The sequence below is a fragment of the Bos indicus genome, chromosome 3, assembly GCF_029378745.1.
Source record: "Bos indicus isolate NIAB-ARS_2022 breed Sahiwal x Tharparkar chromosome 3, NIAB-ARS_B.indTharparkar_mat_pri_1.0, whole genome shotgun sequence".
Taxonomy (NCBI): Eukaryota; Metazoa; Chordata; class Mammalia; order Artiodactyla; family Bovidae; genus Bos; species Bos indicus.
Genome location: NC_091762.1, coordinates 87,771,919 through 87,785,791, shown reverse-complemented (window position 1 = coordinate 87,785,791; position 13,873 = coordinate 87,771,919). Strand labels below are relative to the sequence as shown.

At 38.1% G+C, this 13,873-nt stretch overlaps 1 protein-coding gene across 4 annotated transcripts in view; it reads right to left on the bottom strand.

The window, feature by feature from the left end:
* Positions 1 to 13,873, bottom strand: part of OMA1 (OMA1 zinc metallopeptidase) — a 94,505-nt gene that overhangs the window by 53,473 nt on the left and 27,159 nt on the right. The window lies entirely within an intron of this gene.

The following is a 13,873-nucleotide window of genomic DNA, read 5'->3' as shown; positions in this document are numbered from 1 at the left end:
AGATATGCAGATGACAGCACCCTTATGGCAGAAAGTGAAGAGGAACTAAAGAGCCTCTTGATGAAAGTGAAAGAGGAGAGTGAAAAAGTTGGCTTAAAACTCAACATTCAGAAAAGTAAGATCATGGCATCTGAACCCATTTGCCAATTCATGACAAATAGATGGGAAAACAATGGAAACAGTGACAGACTTTATTTTCTTAGGCTCCAAAATCACTACAGATGGTGACTGCAGCCATGAAATTAAAAGACGCTTGCTCCTTGGAATAAAAGCTATGACAAGCCTAGACAGCATATTAAAAAGCAGAGACATTACTTTACCGACAAAGGTCCGTACAGTCAAAGCTATGGTTTTTCCTGTAGTCATGTATGGATGTGAGAGTCGGACTACAAAGAGAGCTGAGTGATAAAGAACTGATGCTTTTGAACTGTGGTATTGGCGAAGACTCTTGAGAGTCCCTTGGACTGCAAGGAGATCAAACCAGTCCATTCTAAAGGAAATCAGTCCTGAATATTCACTGGAAGGACTGATGCTGAAGCTGAAACTCCAATACTTTGGCCACCTGATGCGAAGAATTGACTCATTGGAAAAGACCCTGATGCTGGGAAAGATTGAAGGCGAGAGGAAAAGGGAATGACAGAGGATGAGACGGTTGGATGGCATCACCGACTCTATGGACATGAGTTTGAGCAAGCTCCAGGAGTTGGTGATGGACAGGGAAGCCTGGTGTGATGCAGTCCACGGGGTCGCAGAGAGTCAGATGTGACTGAACTGAACTGATCCTCTTTTTTTAAGAATTATTTCCTGAAAAGATTGTCCTTTACCCATTTTCCACTTTTGGCAAAAAATCATTTGACCATATGCATGACGGTTTAATTCTGGGCTATCTACTCTATTCTATTGGTCTATAAGTCTTTCATACTAACACCACACTGCTTGGATTACTGCACACTTGTAGAGTAAGTTCTGAAATCAGGAAACATGAGTCTTCAAGTTTTGTTCTTTTTCGAGATTGTTTTGGCTACTCAGGTTCCTCAAGATTGTATATGAATTTTAGGATAGGTTTTTCTCTTTTTTCGGCCATGCCATGTGGCACGTGGAACTTCCCTGATCAGGGACTGAATCTGAAACCCCTGCAGTGGAAATGTGGACTCTTAGCCACTGGATCACCAGGGAAGTCTCTAGGATGGGTTCTTTTATTTCTCAAAAAAAAAAAAAAAAAAAGATCACTGGCATTTTACAGAGATTACACTGAATTTGTAGATTGGTTTGGGTACTGACATTTTAGCAATATTGAGTTTCACAATCCATAAGTACAGGATGCTTTTCCATTCATTCATGTCATCTTTAAGTTGTTTCAGAAATGTTTTGTAGTTTTCACTGTACAAGCCTTTTCCCTCCTTAGTTAATTCCCAAGTCTTTTACTCTTATGGGTGCTATTACAAATGGAATTATTTTTGTAGTTTTCATTTTTAGATTATTCACTGTTCATGAATAGAAATACAACTGATTTGTGTGTGCTGATTTTGTAGCCTGCTACTTATTAGTTTAAACAGCTTTTTTGGGAGAGTCTTTAGGATTTTCTACACACATATCATCTTACTTCTTCTTTTCTAATTGGATGCTTTTTATTTCTTTTTCTTGCTCTGGCTAAACGTTCTACTACTACTATGTTGAGTGGAAGTGAAACTGGGCATCCCTGTCTTGTTCTTGATCTTAAAGGAAGTTTTCAGTCTTTGCTGCTGTGTTTTTCATGTATGGTTTTCATTGCAGTGATACGGTTTTCTTTTTGTCTCTATTTTGTTGCCTGTTCCTTATCATGAAAGGGTGCTGAATTTTGTCAGATGTTTTTTCTGTATTAGTTAAGATAATCACACAGCTTTTTTCCTTCATTTTGTTGATAATAGCATATCATTGATTAATTTTTGTATATTGACCCATTCTTGTATTCCAGGGATAAATCTCATTTTGCCACAGTGTAAAATCCTTGTAATAGGCTTCTGAATTCTATTTGCTAGTATTCTTTTGAGAATCTTTGCACCGATGTTCATAGTAGTAGCTAGTAGCTCAGTCGTGTCTGACTCTTTGTGACCCCATGGACTGTAGCCTATCAGGCTCCTCCGTCCATGGGATTTTCCAGGCAAGACTGCTGGAGTAGATTGCTATTTCCTTCTCCAGGGGATCTTCCCAACCCAGGAATCGAACCTGGGTCTCCCACATTGCAGGCAGACGCTTTACCTTCTGAGCCACCAGGGAATCCTTCTTTTCTTGTTCATCTTTGTCTGGCTTTGATATTAGAATTATACGGGTTTCACAGATAAGGAAGTATTCCCTCCTCTTCAATCTTATTAGGAAATTTGAGAAGTAATGATATTAATTCTTTAAATATTTGGCAGAATTCTTCAGTGATGCTATCAGATCCAAGACTTCACTCTGTTGGAAGATTCTGATCATTGACTCAATCTAATTACTAGTTATGTGTACTAAGTCACTTCAGTCATGTCCAACTATTTGTGACCCCATGGACTGTAGCCCACCAGGACCCTTTGTCTATGGGATTTTCTGGGCAAGAATATTGGAACAGGTTGCTATGCCCTCCTCCAGGGAATGTCCCCAATTCAGAGGTCGAACTTGTGTCTCTTACGTCTCCTGCAATGGCAGGCAGGTTCTTTACCACTAGCACCAGTAGTTACAGGTCTATTCAGATTTTCTATTTCTCCATGATTTAGTCTTGGTAGGTTTTGTGTTTCTAGGGATTTGTCCATTTCATCTAGGCTATCCAATCTGGGGCAAACAATTGTTCACAGCACACTATTATAATCTTTTTATTTCTACAAAATCAGTAAAAGTGTCCCCAACTTCATTTCTGATTTTAGTAATCTGAGTCATCTTTATATTTTTATTAGTCCAGCTAGTTCATGATTTGTCAATTTTGTTTATCTTTTCAGAGAACAAAATTTTGGTTTTGTTGATTTTTCTCTGTTGTTCTTCTATTCTCTATTTAATTTATCCCCACTCTAATCTTTTTTAAATTTCCTTCTACTAGCTCTGAGTTTAGTCTATTCTTTTTCTAGCTAAGTTGTAAAGTTAAGTTGTATATTTGAGAGCTAACTTTGGGTACATTGTTTTCATTTTCATTCATCTCTATATTTATTAATTTCCCTTGTGATTTCTTCTTTAAATTCTTTGACTGTTTAAAAGTATACTGTTTAGTAGAGGTCTAACACTATGCTACTAAACAACCAATGGATCACTGAAGAAATCACAGAGGAAATCAAAAAATATCTAGAGATAAGTGAAAATGAAAATACAATAGACCAAAACCCATGGGACACAGCAAAAGCAGTTCTAACAGGGCCATTTATAGTGATACACACTTACCTCAAGAAACAAGAAAACTCTCAAATAAACAACTCTGACTTACACATAAAGAAACCAGAGAAAGGGGAATAAAATCCAAAACCCAAAATTAGTAGAAGGAAAGAAACAGCAACAAAACAAAAACCAATGGGGAAAAAAAAAAAATCAATGAAACTAAGAGCTGGTTCTTTGAAAAAATTAACAAACTGATCAACCTTTAGCCAGACTCAAGAAAAAAAAAGGGGGGAGAGGACTCAAATCAATAAAATTAGAAATGAAAAAGGGGAAGCTACAACCAATATCACAGAAATACAAATGATCATAAGAGACTACTACAAACAAGTATATGCCAATAAAATGGACAACCTGGAAGAAATGAACAAATTCTTAGAAAGGTACAATTTCCCAAGATTGAACCAGGAAGAAACAGAAAATATATTACCAGTAATGAAATTGAATTAATAATTTAAAAACGCCCAACAAACAGAAGTCCAGAACCAGAGGGCTTCACAGGTGAATTCTACCAAAAACATAGAGAAGAGTTAACACTTATACTTCTGAAACTATGCCCAAAAACCGAAGAGGAAGGAACACCTCCTAATTCATTCTGTAAGGCCAGCATCACCCTGACACCAAAAACTAGATGAAGATCTCACATATACACAAAAATTACAGGCCAATGTCACTGATGAACATGATGCAAAAATCCTCAACAGAATACTAGCAAACTGAATCCGACAATACATTAAAAAGATCATTTACCATGACCAAGTGGGATTTATCCCAGGGATGCAAGGATTTTTCAATGTCCACAAATAAATCAATGGGATACACCACATAAACAACAACAACAAAAATCCCAGTGCCCTGGGGCAGTAGGAGGTGAACCACACATGTAGTGCTCCTACATTTCTAGGAGCTGCCCAAGGGACTAGCCACTGTCACATCTATCTAAGGCACTGATAGACTCTAGAGTACTTTAGATGCCTGGGGAGCACGGGGACCAAAGACAGATTCAGACTAGCCTGAATGTTTGAGAGGTTACCTAAGTCTCTGGCTGGGCTGATCAGCAAAGATCTCCTCCTGTTTGAGGCCAGTCTGTGAAGACTGAAAGCAGTGGTTGTTTTTTCCATTGTGAAGATACCAATACCATAAGTCAAGAGAAATGAAGAAATGGGGAAATGAGTCCTGAAGGAACAAGCTAAATCTCCAGAAATCAACCCTAATGACGATTTACCTGATAGAGAATTCAAACCAGCCATTATAAAGCTGCTCATCGAGGTCAGGAGAAATGCATGAATTGCAGCCAAGAGATAGAAATTACTAGAGTACCAAACAAAAATCTTGGAACTGAAGAATACTATAAATAAACTGACAAATTTCAGTAGAGGGATTCAACATCAGACTAGATCCAGAAAGGATCAGTGAACTCGAAGACAAGGCATTAGAAATCATCTCATGAAGAAGGCTTAAGGAATTTATGCAATATTACCCATCAGCAGACCAATTTATACATTATAGAAGTCCCAGAGGAAGAGAGAAAGAGAAATGCAGCAGAAGAAAAGTATCTCTAAATCTTGGTCTTTCTTTTCACCTAGACTCTCCAACCAAACTCCTGCCAGATACCATGTTCTCTAAGAGGTAAATTCTGACACTAGCAGTTCTGAATTTTTCTTTGGAATGGCAACAACACCCTACACTTATCTGAGTCATTCTGGCATTCTCCCCTGTATTCTACACAGACATGTGGTAGATAAAACAGCCATCTGAGATAACACTATAAAGAACTGTAGCAGAAGGGTAACTGGATTCTTAGATGTAGAAGAATACACTGAGGCTATATTAAAATTAAATTTAAAGGAACTGAAAACATATATAAAAATGGTCATTTTACGGACAACAGGACAGATGTCCAAAACTGTTCCTAGCAGGTTAAAGTATTGGGTTGACCAAAAAGTTTGTTCGAGTTATTCCATACCATCTTACAGAGCAAAACTTTTGGCCAAACCAATATTATCAAAAAGTTCCATTTCAGAAGTAGGAGGAGAAAACTTTATTATCTGTGAGCCCTTTGACAAGTTACTTGCTTTCTCCATCCCTCAGTTTCATCCATAAAAATGAAAGAATAATTGTACTTCACAGGGTTGCTATGAAGATTAAAAGAGGTAGCATATTTAAAAACACTCAGAACATGAGCAATACATAAAGAAATGTGAACTATTATTATCACTGTTGTCAAAAATCATCATCATTGTTACCATCACTACCATTACCATCATCATCTACCAGGATGTCTCAGTTTATTTCAGTCTCTTATAGGTTCCTTTTGCCAATATCGTACCACTTGTTAAAGCTCACCTTATAACCCACTTCTTGTTTAAACAATATTCTCCAGTCAATAATTAAAAACTGCTCTTTTACAACCAACTAAATGTGACATAGTCCTGAGATGGTTATTGCTAAACTATTCTCAATATGTGCCAATCCCACTCACTTAAAAAGAAAAACAATGACTTATCAAAACCAATTTTATGTACCCTAACAAAGAGGAAAAATGACAACTTCCATTATTCTATAATTCATTTCATTTTAAAGTTTTCTGCATTTTTGATTGCCAACATGTCAGTTCTACATAATTTTAATAAATTTTCATGCATTTATTTATCTATCCTAAAATGTTTTATCATAAGATTCAAAAACTTGTGCTGAAATCAGAGCAACTAAAAAAAAATTAAATGAAATCACAACAGCTTGTCTCTTTTCTCTAGGTGAAACAATCAGGTTCAAAATAAGATGTAATCTATAACACGTGCATTAGGGGAGCTGACTTCATGGCACACCTAGTAAATGAGACGTTCTCATTTATTATTTTTTTTCTTAAATAAATCACTAAAAACATAAGACTTTAACACAAATAGGACACAAAGATAGTCAGTTCGCTATGTAAAAGGCCAGATTACCAACCTGGAAAACTGAGACCTGAATTCTAGCCCTGGCTCTTGCTGTAGTACTAACTGCGTGCTAAGTCGCTTCAGTTGTATCCAACTCTACGACTCTATGGACTCCAGCCCACCAGGCTCCTCTGCCCACGGGATTCTCCAGCAAGAATACTGGAGTGGGTTGCCATGGCCCTGATCTTCCCGACCCAGGCACGGAACCTGCGTGTGCTTCATCTCTTGCACTGATAGGCGGGTTCTTCACCACTAGAGCCACCTGGGAAGCCCGTAACAAGGGAACCCACTCCATTATTCTTGCCTGAACAACTGGATAGAGGAGCCTGGTGGGCTACAGTCCATAGGATTGCAGAGTTGGACACAACTGAAACGACTTAGCACGCACACACACACGTGTGTTACTGGACAAATCACTGCACCTCTTTGGGCCCTAATTTTCTAATCTGTAAAAGGAGAAGATGGATCAGATTATCTCCAGTTTTCCTTCCTGCTTCAAAAATCTGGGATTCTATAACTTATCATTTTACAGAGAGTTCAGATTTTTTAATTTTCTTACTCCTGCTATGAAAGGAAGTTTTGCTTATTACCTATTGATATTTCCCCCACTAGATGGTGCTATGTGCACAGTTATTCAGATCACTTGAAGCAATCAGCCAACTATGTTTCTTAAGAGGGGCACTTTCAAGATTTGGGGGCTGGACAATACCTCATTCTGGAGAGCTCTCTGGGCCACTACAGGGTATTTAAGATCCCTGCCCACTGCATGCCCACTAAACATCAGCAATCCTACCTCCACAGTCAGTATGACAATCAAAAATAATCAAGAGGCTGTCCCCCAGCTTAGCACAAACAAAAGAAAACTAGTTTTCTTTCTCATATTTAAGAAACAGATACTCAAAAAATATATGAACATGGTACAGCTTTTTGTGAAATCAAATAAACAAGAGTCATTTCTGTAAATGACGGTAAAGTGTCAAATTCTTTTTACAGGGACAAATGAATAAACACACAACAAAATCAGGCTATCTTTTTGTCAGCTGGACAGTTAGCTGTTACTCTGTGCTTAGGACACCTTAGTTCTATCCGTTTTTACAACTGTATTTGTCATTCTGGTTATTTATATAATGATAATTTAAAACTTTTTAATTTTTATAAAAATTAAATGAAAAATTAAAACTATAAGAATGCAAATATAAAAAACAAACTCACTCACAGCCAATAGCAGGGTAGACAAAGAGTGTCTCTAGAAGAGAGAAGCTGCTTACCATGAAAGAGGCATCTCGAGTAACTTGATTCTAATGGATTTTCCATATTTCTATTTAGCCCTTGGCCTTAAAAGCTCATAAATCCAATGGGACAGCACATGACCAATAGATCCATCTTTCAGGAACAGTTTCCATTAACCAAGCTCACTAGACAGACGTAAAATCAGAATGCCAACCTATTAGGTGACAGCAGTAACTATCACTACCCAAACTACAAGGGCACAGGGCATGTGTGTCCTCAAGTCAGCATGTTCTCTCCCTCGCAGGCAAGGCAGTCCAGGCAAAGGAAGTCCGACTACAATCAGAAGGTTGCTTGATAAGGAAAGGATTAGGAATAAGAGAATTACGTGATCTGACTATTAAGTGGCAAGAAGTCAACGGAGTCTGATGCATCAGTGTCCAAAAAGAGGACACACGCCACAAATAAGAGTCAAGTTCCGGATACTCAAACTGACCATCGAGGATCAGTTCAGTTCAGTTGCTCAGTCATGTCTGACTCTTTGCGACCCCGTGGACTGCAGCATGCCTCCCTGTCCATCAACAACTCCTGGAATTTACTCAAACTCATGTCCATTGAGTCAGTGATGCCATCCAACCATCTGACTCTCTAAGTTATCCCCTTCTCCTCCTGCCTTCAATTTTTACCAGCATCAAGGTCTTTTCCAATGAGTCAGTTCTTCACATTAGATGGCCAAAGTATTGACAGTTTCAGCTTCACCATCAGTACTTCCAATGAATATTCAGGACTGATTTCCTTTAGGTTGGACTGATCGGATCTCCTTGCTGTCCCAGGGACGCTCAAGAGTCTTCTTCAACACCACAGTTCAAAAGCATCCATTCTTCAGCGCTCAGCTTTCTTTATAGTCCAACTCTCACATCCATAAATGACTACTAGAAAAACCATAGCTTTGACTACCCGAACCTTTGCTGACAAAGTAATGTCTCTGTTTTTTAATACACTGTCTAGGTTGGTCATAACTTTTCTTTCAAGGAGCAAGTGTCTTTTAATTTCATGGCTGCAATCACCATCTGCAGTGAGTTTAGAGCCCCCAAAAATAAAGTCTGTCACTGTTTCCACTGTTGCCCCATCTATTTCCCATGAAGTGATGGGACCAGATACCATGATCTTCGTTTTCTGAATGTTGAGTTTTAAGCCAATTTTTTCACTCTCCTCTTTCACTTTCATCAAGAGGCTCTTTAGTTCCTCTTCTCTTTCTGCCATAATGGTGGTGTCATCTGCATATCTGAGGTTATTGATATTTCTCCCGGCAATCTTGATTCCAACTTGTGCTTCATCCAGTCCTGCATTTCTCATGATGTACTCTGCATAGAAGTTAAATAAGCAGGATGACAATATACAGCCTTGATGAACTCCTTTCCCAATTTAGAACCAGTCTGTTGTTCCATGTCTAGTTCTAACTGTTGCCTCTTGACCTGCATAAGATTTCTCAGGAGGCAGATCAGGTGGTCTGGTATTCCCATCTCTTTAAGAATTTTCCAGTCTGTTGTGATCCACACAGTCAAAGGCCTTGGCATAGTCAATAAAGCAGAAGGAGATGTTTTTCTGGAACTCCCTTGTTTTTTCAATGATCCAACGGATGTTGGCAATTTGATCTCTGGTTCCTCTGCCTTTTCTAAAACCAGCTTGAACATCTGGAAGTTCATGGTTCACATACTGCTGAAGCCTGGCTTGGAGAAATTTGACCATTACTTTGCTATCATGTGAGATGAGTGTAATTGTGTGGTAGTTTGAGCATTCTTTGGCATTGTCTTTCCTTGGAATTGGAATGAAAACTGACCTTTTCCAATTCTGTGACCACTGCTGAGTTTTCCAAATATGCTGGCATAGTGAGTGCAGCACTTTCACAGCATTATCTTTTAGGATTTAAAATAGCTCAACTGGAATTCCATCACCTTCACTACCTCTGTTCATAGTGATGCTTCCTAAGGCCCACTTGACTTTGCGTTCCAGGATGTCTGGGTCTAGGTGAGTGATCATACCATCGTGATTATCTGTGTCGTGGCGATCTTTTTTGCATAGTTCTTCTGCTAATTCTTGCCACCTCTTCTTAATATCTTCTGCTTCTGTTAGGTCCCTACTATTTCTGTCCTTTACTGTACCTATCTTTGCATGAAATGTTCCCTTGGTATCTCTAATTTTCTTGAAGAGATCTCTAGTCTTTCCTATTCTATTGTTTTCCTCTATTTCTTTGCATTGATCACTAAAGAAGGCTTTCTTATCTCTCCTTGCTATTCTTCGGAACTCTGCGTTCAAATGGGCATATCTTTCCTTTTCTCCTTTGCCTTTCGCTTCTCTCCTTTTCTCAGCTATTTGTAAGGCCTCCTCAGACAACAGTTTTGCCTCTTTGCATTTCTTTTTCTTGAGGATAGTCTTGATCACAGCCTCCTGTACAATGTCATGAACCTCCATCCATAGTTCTTCAGGCACTCTATCAGATCTAATCCCTTGAATCTATTTGTCACTTCCACTGCATAATCACAAAGGATTTGATTAGGTCATACCTGAATGGTCTAGTGGTTTTCCCTACTTTCTTCAATTTAAGTCTGAATTTGGCAATAAGGTGTTCATGATCTAAGCCACAGTCAGCTCCCAATCTTGTTTTTACTGACTGTATAGAGCTTCTCCACCTTTGACTGCAAAGAATATGATCAATCTGATCATTTAAAATGCTAAGCAAAGTATAAAAATATAATAAATATTAAATGGCAGATAATGGTGTTACTATCTATAAAGGTGACACAGAATAAAGTGGTAGTATGAACATAATTGAGGTTTTCATACTTATTTCTCCCTTTGGAAGGAAAAGAAATACTTGTATTCAGAGATGGCATTTTTATATCCTAAGTGCTCCATAATAAAGATATTACTTCATCACTATGGATTCATCACTTAACATCTGCAGCAATACTGTTTTCTCCTTTGAACTAAATAAACAAACCATAATATCACAACTGGTAAAAGGTCACTAGTCCACAACACAAAGAAAGTGAAATCATAGTTTTATCTACCCAGATATACTCTTTAAAATATATATAATATGGATTGCATATCATAAATAATCAAAGGAATATCAATATTTCTTTAATAACTTCTCTAGTTTAATTCCTTTTTTTTAATAAAACAGGAAATTTAACTTACCAAATGACCTCAAAAAACAAAACTGACATTTGATTACTCAAAGTAGTAATTTCCAAATCTGACTGGATATCAGAATCACTTGCAGCTCCTAAAGACACTCCAGACTCAGACCTTGGTCACCTAGCTACTGATTCTGAATTTCCAAGGGGGGAGGCTAGAATATGTATTTTTAAAATCTACTCATCAAAAGTAGATTGCCTTTTACACAATAAAAGGCAAGCCACAAAAGAAGAAATTGTTTTTAAAAGAGCCAATGAAAATAAAACATTATGCTCAGCTTTACTGCTAAGCAAGAAAATTCAAGTTTTAAAAGCAATTTTTGAGATCTCATTTTTTGTCCAAATTAACAAAAAAGGTATTAAGAACAGTGCTGTTGAGGGGAGTTTAAAAAGGCATTCTGGTTTTGTCACTGGTAAGACTTGCTAGTAACATTCTGAAATAATTGAGAGTGTCTTTTAAAGTAAACATTGAAATGCCAGCAACCCCACCCTATAGCTATAAAAGCCCAAGGAGCGGAAGGATATGTGTATAAGGTTGTCAATTTCAGAATTATTGCAATAAAAACCGTAACAACAACAAAAACTAGAAGTACCTCCAGAAGTTCATCAATAAGCATATAGTTAAATGAGTTATCCAAATTACAGAATATTAGATAGCTATTTAAAAGACTGCATTAGGGAGTTCCTCTCCTAACAGTGATAGAGACAAGTAGCTTATTATAGCAGACCAAAGTTTCCATCAAAAGTGATTAGAAAATTTGGATAAAACATAAATAACACTTGTTCAAAGGTACTGGAGAGTTATCAAGTCAACCAAGACTAGAAAAGCCAAAATCCCAGAAAGAAGGAAAGCTCACTGAGGTGAGTCTGATCCTCTGTTTCACAATTCCAACCAGCAAATCTTATTAAATTTTAAGCAGTGAAGAGCAAGAGACTAAGAATATATGCAGAAATCAAAAGAAACCCAAGCAGAAGGAGGCAGAAGAGCCTTTGACTGTCTATCAGGACTAGAGAGTCAAAACTTAGAAATCAGACATTTCTCCAAAGAAGACACAGGGATGGCCAAGAAGCTCATAAAAAGATGTTCGATATTATTCACTATAACAGAAATGAAAATCAAAACTACTTTTAGGCATTATCTCACAGCAATTGTAACAGCCATCATCAGAAAAACTACAAACAATAAACGCTGGAGAGGGTGTGGAGAAAAGGGAACCACGCTGCACTGCTGTGGGAATGTAAACTGATACAGTCAGTGTGGAGAACAGCATGGAGATCCTTAACAAGTTACGCCTAACACCACCATGGTGGTGCTTCAGTCGCGAAGTTGTGTCCGACTCTTGCGACCCCGTGGAATGTAGCCTGCCAAGCTCCTCTGTCCATAGGATTTCCCAGGCAAGAATACCAGAATGAGTTGCCATTTTCTTCTCCAAAAACCACCATATGATCCAGTATTCCCACTACTGGGCATGTTGTTGTTGTTAGTTGCTAAGTCATGTCCAGCTCTTTGTGGCCCCATGGACTGCAGCATGCCAGGCTCCTCTGTCATCCACTATCTCCCAGAATTTGCTCAAATTTATGTCTATTGAATCAGTGATGCTATCTAACCTTCTTATCCTCTGCTGCCCCCTTCTCCTGCCTTCCATCTTTCCCAGCATCAGTATCTTTTCCAATGAGTAGGCTCTTCACATCAGGTAGCCAAAGGATTGGAGCTTCAGCTTCAGCATCAAGAAATGAGATGTCGAAATTTATTACACTGTTATAATGAAAAGGTGGTATTGGCTCAAAGATAAATACCGAACTCGTGGAATACAACAGGGAGTCCAAAAACAGACTCACATATAGCCTCCCACATTCATGACACAGAAATTGAAGTTTAGTGGAGAAAAGAAAATCTGCAATAATCAGTGCTGAGTCTATTAGATATCCACATGGGGAAAAAATTATCTTGACCTCTTCCTTATATTTAAAAAAACAAGAAAACTTCTTGGAAATAAAACAGGAACAACTTATTGAAATAAGCAAATATTTCTGAGCCAGAACACAGAAGGCACTTACCTAGAGGGAAAATTTCACAGACCATAGTACATTAAAATTGGGAAATTCTTGAAAGAGTTAACCTGTGGCCCACTATTTGAGAACCCCTTAATCTATGAGGTCTGAGAATTCATTTAATCCTGTTTATGCAACATTCAAAGAACATAGCTTTTTTGGATTTATTGAATTTTTTGAACTTTGAATTTTAATCTCGATTTATGAAATTAAATACATAAAACTCATAATGAGAAATTCAGGTAAGAGTGATTTTCAATAGTTAGGATTTCTGATAACTACTGAAAACTCAACAAAGAATCAAATACAATTTGAATTTAACATTTGAAGTGGCACTGTTTTCACCAATTTTTAAAAATGCAGTTTTACTTCTAATGTTAAATCCTACTAATACACATTTATCACACATGATAAAAAACAGTAGCCAGGCATAAAAGTAGCTTCAAATAAACCCAACATAAACCAAAATAAGACCCCAGAGCTGCTCTCTGTGGCTAGCAAAAATAAGTCATCTGCTATAACAAAAATTATAACCTAAAAGATACAAAGTAATAAGACTGTTCTTCTACCATTTATTTAAATGGTAAAAATTCAGTTTGTTCAGCTGAGATTATAGCTACAACAAGATAAACCCTTTTCCAAGTGGGGAAGAACAGTTGTACATCATCTTATTCAGAAAGCCTCCTTAGATCAGCAAAACAAGGGAAAAGAGTCAAATAAAGATAGCAATAGCTTCCAGAGAGGACAGACTTAAAAAGATATTGATGACGGGCTTCCCTGGTGGCTCAGTGGTAAAGAATCCACCTGCTAATGCAGGAGACATGGGCTTGATCCCTGGTCCAGGAAGAAGACCCTCCCCGCACCTGCCCCCCCATGCTGCAGAGAGACTAAGCCTGTGCACCGTAACTGCTGAGCCTGTGCTCTTGAGCCCAGGAGCCACAACTACTGAGCCCACATGTGGCAATTTACTGAAGCCCATGTGCCCTAGAGCCCGTGTTCCACAAGAGAAGCCACTGCAATGAGAAGCCCACGCAGCACAATTACAGGGTAGCCCCCACTCGCCACAACTAGAGAAAAGCCCAT